Source organism: Prionailurus bengalensis, chromosome D4 (genome assembly GCF_016509475.1).
Source record: "Prionailurus bengalensis isolate Pbe53 chromosome D4, Fcat_Pben_1.1_paternal_pri, whole genome shotgun sequence".
Classification (NCBI taxonomy): domain Eukaryota; kingdom Metazoa; phylum Chordata; class Mammalia; order Carnivora; family Felidae; genus Prionailurus; species Prionailurus bengalensis.
The window spans coordinates 65221632-65229992 of record NC_057359.1 but is presented as its reverse complement, the minus strand read 5'-3'; the positions used below and the strand labels follow the sequence as shown (position 1 = coordinate 65229992).

The window sequence follows — 8361 nt, the reverse complement described above, 5'->3', positions numbered from 1 at the left end:
GTTACTGATGATTCTGTGACACTCAAAGACATTATGTTCATTGTCCATCAAAAAATTACTTGAACTAGTAAGTGAATTCAGTAAAGTTGTTGGATGCAAAATTTGTGGCATTTATATACATAAATTTATATAATAAACACCCTATGTTACTGATGATTCTGTGACACTCAAAGACATTATGTTCATCGTCCATCAAAAAATTACTTGAACTAGTAAGTGAATTCAGTAAAGTTGTTGGATACAAAATTTGTGGCATTTATATACATAAATTTGTGGCATTTATATACATAAATTTGTGGCATTTCTATATACTAATAATGAACAGAAAGAGAAACTAAGAAAACAGTATCATTCACAATTGCATCAAAAAGAATAAAATTTCATTAAGGAGATGAAAGACCTGTAGCCTGAAACCATAAGACATCAATGAAAGAAATTGAAGATGGCACAAGTAAATGAAAAGATATGCCATGTTCATGGATGGGAAGAATTAACATTGTTAAAATGTTAATACTACCCAAAGCAATCAGCAGATTCAGTGCAATCTCTATCAAAATACCAATAGCATTTTTCACAGAACTAGAACAAATACTACTAAAATTTGTGTGGAACCAACAAGATCTTGAATAGCCAAAGCAATCTGAAGAAGATCATAGCTGAAGGTATCATACTTCCTGATTTCAAACTATATTACTAAGATGTAGTAATCAAAACAATATGGTACTGGTACAAAAACAGACACAGAGAACAATGAAACAAAATAGAGGGCCCAGAAATAAACCCATGCTTTTATTAATCTTTGACAAAGGAAGCAAGAAAATACCATGGGGAAAGACAGTATCTTCAAGAAATGGTGTGGGAAAAACTGAACAACTACATGCAAAAGAATGAAACTAGATCAGTCTCTTTTACCATGTATAATAAAAATGGATTAAATACTTAAATATAAGATCAGAAACCATAAAAGTACTACAAAGAAATATAGGCACTAAGTTCTTACACATTGGTCTGAGCAGTATTTTTTTTTTTTGATACGTCTTCTTAGGCAAGGAAAACAAAAGAAAAATAAACACATGGGAGTATATCAAACTAAAAAGCTTTTGCATAGCAAGAAATCTTCAACAAAACAAAGAGACAACCTACCAAAAGAGATAAAATATTTGCAAATGATACACCTGATAATGGACTAATAGCCAAAATATATAAAGAGCTTACGTAACTCGATATTAAAACAAAATCCAATTTAAAAATGGGCAGAAGACCTGAATTGACATTTCTCCAAAGAAGACACCCAGATGGCCAACAGACACATGAAAAGATTCTCAACATCACTCATCACCAGGGAGATTCAAATCAAAACCACAAAGAGATATCACCTCTTACCTATCAGAGTAACTATTATCAAAAAGTCAAGAAATAACAAGTAATGGTAAGGATGTGGAGAAAAGGAAAACCTCAAGCATTGTTAGTGAGAATACAAAATAGTGCAGCCACTATGTAAAATAGTATGGAGGTTTCCTTGACACATTAAAAATAGAACTATCATATGATCCAGCAATCCCATTTATGGGTGTTTATACAAATAAAATGAAAACACTAATTCAAAAAGATATATGCACCTCTATTTTCATTGCAATATTATTTACAATTGCCAAGATATGGAAACAACTGAAGTGTCCATCAATAGATGAAAGGGTAAAGAAGATGTGCTGTATATATGTATATATATACACACATATATATGAAGATATTTATACTATGTATATATATGTGTGTATACACACACATGTATGTATACATATACATAGTGTATACATAGCATATACTATACTATATACATAGTGTACTATATACTATATACATATACATAGTATATATACTATAGCATACATACTATACTATAGTACATATACTATGTATATGTATACATACATATATACACACACATATATACACATATACACACATATATATCACATCTTCATATGTATGTGTGTATATATATGTATGTATATACACACACTCATATATATATATAGTATAAATATATATACAATAAAGTATCACTTAGTCATAAAAAAGAATGGGTGGAACTGCCATCTTCCAGTAATTTGCCAAAATGACCAACACAAAGGGAAAGAGAAGAGGTACCTGCTGTATGTTCCCTAGGCCTTTTAGAAAACATGGAGCTGTTCCTTTGGCCACATACATGCGAATCTACAAGAAAGGTGATATTGTGGACATCAAGGGATGTCCACTGCTCAAAAAGGAATGCCTCACAAATATTACTATGGCAAATCTGGAAGAGTCTACAATGTTTCCCAGTATGTTGTTGGCATTGTTGTAAACAAACAAGTTAAGGGCAAGATTGTTACCAAGAGAATTAATGTATGTATTGAGCATATTGAGCACTCAAAGAGCCAAAACAGCTTCCTGAAGTATGTGAAGGAAAATGATCAGAAAAAGAAGGAAGCCAAAGAGAAAGGTACTTGGGTTCAGCTGAAGAACCAGCCTGCGCCACCCAGAGAAGCATACTTTGTGAGAACCAGTGGAAAGAAGCCTGAGCTGCTGGAACCCATTCCCTATGAATTCATGGTATATGTGTAAAAATAAATAAATAAATAAATAAATAAATAAATAAATAAATAAATAAACTCAAGATTGTAAAAAAAAGAAAAAAAAGAATGAAATATTGCCATTTGGGTCAATATGGATAGACCTAGAGGGAATTATGCTAAGTGAAATAAATCCAGCAGAGAAAGACAAATACCATGTGATTTCACTTATACGTGGAATCTAAAAAGCAAAACAAACAAACAAAAAAGAAATAGACTCATAGATACAGAGAACAATCTGGTGGTTGCCAGAGGGGAGGGACTGGAGGGATGGGCAAAATAGGGGAAGGGTATAAAAAGGTACAACCTTTCAGTCGTAGAATAAATAAGACATAAGGATACAATGTACAACATAGGGAATACAGTTAATAACATGTAACAACTTTGTAAGGTGACAGATAATGGCTAGACTTATTATGACGATCGCTTTGCAATGTATATAAATGTTGAATCACTATGTTGTACACATGAAACTAATATAATATTGTATGTCAACTATACTTCAATAAAATTAGGAAGAAAAAAAAAGATATCATGTCCATCCTGACACCAAAAGGTCAGTAGACAGTGAAACTGAGACTAATATTCAAGACTCTTGATTTCTAGTCTATTTTTACTCCTCATACTGTCTCCAAGCTGTTAGGATTCCTTATCATCTGAAAATGCCTCCAGAACTGTGAATTAATTAACCTGACATAGTAGGAGACTTTGCAAATCTCTGTACTTTATAATAAGTGTTCTCATGCCTATAGAGAAATATAATAGGCTTCATTTTCTAGTACTTTTATATATTTTTCCACTAGGCAGTACATTATCTATGATAATGAACTCTCATGTTTTATTGCATGTACCAACAACTCAGTAAACTTACTGTACTCTGGGGTTTTAAGCACCTTGAATAGTCTTCTGACTAATTAATTATTGAGCTAACTGCTTGTAGTTCAAAAAAGACATAATATCTTTCCAAGTCTTACAATAAATTTTTTACCTAAGGATAAATATAAAAGATTAAATAGCAAATCTCTTATTGTTTCATGATTCTTATAACACTTCAGCCACTCAGAAGGCACTGTATCTACAAAATGAGTTAGGACAATTGATTTATTAAGTTCCTTTCCATTTTTATGTATGGAACATATTGAATATCTTCAAATAAGGTACTCCAGGGAAACTCCTATTAGGATGCTCAGGAAAGTTTGAAATCTCTAAGGCTGCTTTAGAAAGTTCCATGTTATGCCATATGGTTTTCCAGAATTCTTAGATTATTATAAGATTCCCAGGAGCCTGTGAGGCAGATCAGAAGTCTAAGTAGAATCTGGATCCCTTCTGCCACTCTGTGTGTACTTTTGACTTTCAGAAACTCGATTTAGTTCAAGTTAGCAAACACTTACTGTATACCAGATACTGGGTAGAGCTGGCTGCATAAAGATGGAGAATATAAGACCTCTACCTTTAAAGTATATTATTAATGAATAGGAAACATAGGCAGGTAAGCAAATAAATTAAGTATGGTAAGTATAACAGAAATATGCACAAGATGGGGTGTCTCAGTTGGCTCAGTCATGACCGACTTCATTCAGGTCATGATCTCACAGTTCATGGATTTGAGCCCTGAATAGGGCTCTGTGCTGACAGCTCAGAGTCTGGAATCTGCTTTGGATTCTGTGTCTCTCTCTACCCTTCACCCACTCACACTCTGTCTCTCTCTGTCTCAAAATAATAAACATTAAAAAAAATTTTTTTTTAAAAGGAAATGTACAAGATAGATGGGTGGCAAAGAAAGGATTTTGAAGCTATGCAAACAGCTTCCACACTGAGCCCCATTTATCTCACTTCTTTATCTGGAGCTGTTTGGGGATAGGAATCACATTTATTCCACAGAATGTTCTACCTACTTATAAAGCACTAAATATACAAACTAGTATGCTGAGGTTTCCTTAGGATGTAACCTATCATCTTGGTGTTTCAGACCCTGAAGATAATTGGGGTAGTCCACTTAAAAGATGCTTTTAACAACCCTTGACTTTAGAATTGGATACTCGGTTGGACATGCTTTCCTTTTATAAACAAATCACTTGAAGACAAACCATTAGAGTATATCTTTGCATGGTTTTATCAAATATTTCCTTTCAAAAATAGTGTAAGGTATGAAATAGGGCATAAGTTATTGATACAAAAATATATTAATCAGGGTTTAGTTAGGAATACAGATGCCATGCTAACTATTTTGAATGGAGAGAGTAATTTAAAATACAGAAGTACAGATTTGTGAAATGTTTGAAAGGGTTGAAGAAGCAGAGATCAAAATGCTACCATTGAGAATGTCAGCTTCTTGCAGCATAAAAGTGGAGGATTCCCAGAAAAATCCCTGGAAACTGAGGGAAACTGCAGATGCCACCTGAGAATAATGATTTGTCTCTCCCTCTTTATCCTTCTAAGTCTTCCTCAGATGCTTTTCATTGACAGAAACTCACTGGAAACAATACAGGAAACAGGATTCCAGGAGAATTAGATTCAATTTTCTCCCTCACCTTTCAGTAGATGTTATACAGGACTTACGTTGAATTGATAACAGATCTATCATATGCCTGCCAAAAGCACCCTATGACCCTGGACATAAACCTATAAATTGGACTACAAATTTGCTTTTTATTAATTTTATTATGGTTTCCATATTTATATTATAATTTCAACAGAACATATGTATAAAGATAGCTAAAAACTACCATATACATGACAAGCCACTTAAGAATGGCCACTTTAGTGCCGTATAGGAAAGTGACAGTATATAAAAGGGTTCAGAGCATAAACAGATGAGACTAGACCTATACTTCAGGTCCATCCTTACCATTGATCGGTTGCATAATTTGGAGCAAGATATTTAAACTTTTTTTTTTCAACGTTTATTTTTATTTTTGGGACAGAGAGAGAGCATGAACGGGAGAGGGGCAGAGAGAGAGGGAGACACAGAATCGGAAACAGGCTCCAGGCTCTGAGCCATCAGCCCAGAGCCTGACACGGGGCTCGAACTCACGGACCACGAGATCGTGACCTGGCTGAAGTCGGACACTTAACCGACTGTGCCACCCAGGTGCCCCAAGATATTTAAACTTTTTAATTCTTGGTTTCCACATCCAAAAAATGGGGATAATAATTTTCAAATTGCTTGGGCAGATGAAAATAGATAATGCATAAAGAGTTCTTAGCAGAGAGCTTCATACATATTTATTTAGTAAGCACTCAGTAAATGACAGAATGCTGTTATCATTATTATCCTCATCACCATTATCATATTGTTAAGTAAAGCGTAAATCATTTGATACTCAACCTGATACTTAGTCTGAAAATATGAAAAATTTGGAATAAAGTGAAAATCTTTGGAGGAAATTAAAGCACAAACTGAGGTGTATTTTTTCAGGAGAGTGGAGTGTGAAGATACTAAGTAGAATGTTAGCCAATTAAGGAGGGGTGTCTGTGTGTGTGTGTGTACGTGTGTGTGTTCATATTTCAAAGGATGTCATGAACAGCAAGGAAAGCATATTCAAGCTCATAAATGTGTGAGAATAAGATATTTTTGGGAAACTGGAAATAGTTTAGCTGGAGTTTAAAGTTTGATAAAAGGCAGTGTCCTAGGTTCTCCAGAGAAATAGAACCAGCAGGCACACCCACATTGGAAAAGGTAACTGGCTTTATCAGTTCACTGATTCAAATGCTAATCTCATCTTGAAACACCATCACAGAAATATCCAGAATAATAATGTTTAACCAAACATTGGGCATCTAGTGGCCTAGTCAAACTGACATGTAAAATTAACCATCATAGGCAGGAATTAAGGAGAAACAAGGACAAAACAATATACACAATTTACCAATCATGAAGCATGCTGAAGAGTTTGGATTTTATCTTAAATGCAAATAGAAGCCAATAGAGAATATTTTTGGTGGGTTATTGGCAATATCAGATGTGGTTTAAGAAAGATCCATCTGTTTAGTGGGTGAAGAATGAATTATGGAGGAGAGACTTGAATCAGAGAAATTAATTACCATAATTAATTTAGACAAGAAATGATGATGGCTTGAACTCAAACAATGGCAGTGGAAATGGGGAGGAGATGGTAAATGAACTAAACTCTAGAGAAGTTGGGGGTGGAGGCAGGAGCACTATTACCAAAAAAGAAGTCAGGAGTGACACCATGTTTTTGTCTTTAGTTGAACGTAGTACCACTCAGATATTCAGAGAGAGGGAACAGTAATGTGAAGGATCAGAACAAGCTTGGCCTGGCCAAGAGAACAAGCCACAGGCTATCACGGTAGAGGTACCTGGACAATGTAGCTGAGAAGACATATCTAGGCTGAAGATTTAAAATTGGAAATCATTTGGCTATAGGATGATTGTGGGAGTGGACAACCCCTTTCTGGAAAATATATAGAATAAGAAAAGCGGCCATAGATGGACAATAAGGAAGAGGGCAAAGAGGGAAAGATAGGGGATGAAAGATGGTGAGTGGCAAAATTTGAGCCCTGTGGTTTTTTTGTTTTTGTTTTTTGGGGTTTTTTTACATTTATTTATTATTGAGAGACAGAGAGAGATAGAGCATGAGCATGGGAGAGGCAGAGAGAAGAGGAGACACAGAATCTGAAGCAGGCTCCAGGCTCTGAGCTGTCAGCACAGAGCCCAACGTGGGGCTCGAACTCACAGACCGTGAGATCATGACCTGAGCCAAAGTCGGACGCTTAACCGACTGAGCCACCCAGGTGCCCCAAGCCCTGGTTTTAAAGAGTAAAAGCTTATGGAACAATTCCATAAGGGCTTCCAGGTACCATCTCAGAAAGGAATAAATACCAGAGTTCAGGGATTCTGAATGATTGGTCTCATAAAATTCTCCAAACTTTGTCACTGCTTCATTTGTGTCCTTTGATTTCCCCAATCCATGTCAGCGTGGTGATCATCAGTAAAGCTCTAGAATGAACGTATCTTTGTAATTATTTTGAGGGCGTAAGTAAGAAGATGATGGGAGACAGCATTTTCCCTCTGGCAGCCAGTTGTTGTGAGAACAGGAGCTCAAAGGATAAAGTAGAAAAGAGTAACTGAAATAAGGAAAGACAAGCATGCTGAGTTTGAGCTCCAAAGGAGAAAGAGCATTGACACTGAGCTCAGCACTTTCTTAAGAGTTTGGGTTTGAATCTAGGAGAAAGCTAAGGAATCCTGCAGATTTCCTTGTAATTATTATGGTAAAAAAGGAGACAGGGAAATGGAAACAAACTTTAGCCATGGGAAAAAAAGGGGGGCATTTGGTGGAAACATCCTTAGTGTCATGGTTTTTTAGAATCCTGATTGTGATGCATTTAGGTACAAAAGGGTAAGGGATCCCTAATCATATATTTTCTAATTTATCTATCCCTTGTAGAAGGATAGACTTGAATTGAAGAGGTAAAGATTCAGGTAACCCCTTGGCAGTTGGTTTCTGACATTTATTGCTGAAACAACCTTCCTTCCCATTTTTATGAGTATCTCCCCACCAAATAGGAAACCATATCTCACTCCTGGTTGTGGAAACTGGACTCCAACTTAACTTGATAAGCTTTGCCCAGAATCAACTTGCACTGACTTCATTTCAAAGTTTATAGGCTGTTGGAATATCTATGATCTCACTTCAAAACAACTCTTAAAGTATAAGACTGGCATGTTGTCATGTGGTACTCTCAGTCCAGAAGATGCCCTTTTTCACTTACAGACTCAAAAACA

At 35.5% G+C, this 8361-nt stretch overlaps 1 pseudogene; it reads left to right on the top strand.

Annotated features, from left to right (window-relative positions):
• Positions 1-2096: 2096 nt before the first annotated feature.
• On the top strand, positions 2097-2607 carry LOC122474409 (annotated as a pseudogene).
• Positions 2608-8361: the final 5754 nt, after the last annotated feature.